A 1,346-nucleotide genomic window follows, 5' to 3' on the forward strand; every position below is an offset into this window, starting at 1 on the left:
GCAGACTCGATAACTGCAATGCTCTCGTGACAGGTCTACCAAAGAAAGTGATTAGTCGACTCTGCAAATGGTTCAGATGCAAATGCTGCTGCACGTGTCCTTACAAGGACCAGACGGAGAGCACACATCACACCAGTCCTGAAATCACTGCACTGGCTCCCTCCCTGTCAGTTATAGAATAGACTTCAAGATTATTTTACTAGTCTATAAATCACTCCACTGCCATGCAAAATACTATGCCAAATACATCATGGACATGCTTGTAAGATACACACCAGGTAGACCCTTGAGGTCCACTGGCTAGACTGAACTCCTGACGGTCCCAAAGGCCAGGACCAGGAGATATGGAGAGATAGCTTTCAGCATGCTCCCAGTCTATGGAACACCCTACCTGAGAGCCTGAGATTGTCCAAAACTCTGGAAACATTTAAGTGAGACCTCAAAAGTGAGTAAGTAAGTATTCAATCTCGCCTTTTAAATGTCCATCTTAGTTGTTGCTTTATCTTCTTTGGTCTTTGTGAAGCGCATTGGGTCACATTTTGTGAGAATTGTGCTAAACAAATACAATTTGAATTGATTTGATTTAAGATGGTAAACTCACTCAAGTTCAAATACCCCCAACTCGCACTGTCGAATGTCTAGACGGTGTGTGGTGCAAGTTCAAGCCTTAGTTGGAACACCTGGAATTGCGGAGCTACTGTTTGCAAGAACCTGTCTCTTTCATTGGTGCCCTGACCATGACATGCAGATGGGCTCAGCTCAACAGTTGGATTTGCTATGCTGTAGTGAGTTTAGAGGGGTGAGTGTATCTGAGTTGAAATGGTTCTAATAAGTTAAAATACCCCCACCTGCGCTGCTGACTTGCTAGCTTTTCAATAGCGTAGCTGGTTAACATCGAGTATTTGAGGAGACAGTCATGTGTGCTGGCAAGTCAGAGGTTGCAAGTTCAAGCCTCGGGTTAGAGCAACTCAAATTGCGGGGACAATATTTGCAACAACTAGACTGTTTAGGAGAATGTGTCGACGGCTACTTTTACTCTCAGCGTCACTCAAAATGAAAACCAAAAAATATTGTTTTTTCTGTAGAACTGATTCTGCAGTGATCATGGAGTCAGAGAGTTTTCATTTAGATCATTGGTATGCCGGGTCATACAGTAGGCTACCCTGCTGTAATACTTACATCATAACTGTAAGACTCCTCATGTCCCTCTAATGATCCTTGTCCTACAGTGCTCTCACAACACCAAGGACCGTACAAACCCTCAACCCAGACCTACACCAGCAGAGGCTTATTGTAATGCGTGGACTGGAATAAGGAATGGTATCTATGTCCACCAGCCTCCCCTG

This window comes from Nansenia antarctica, assembly GCF_963989245.1.
Source record: "Nansenia antarctica genome assembly, chromosome: 4".
Classification (NCBI taxonomy): Eukaryota; Metazoa; Chordata; class Actinopteri; order Argentiniformes; family Microstomatidae; genus Nansenia; species Nansenia antarctica.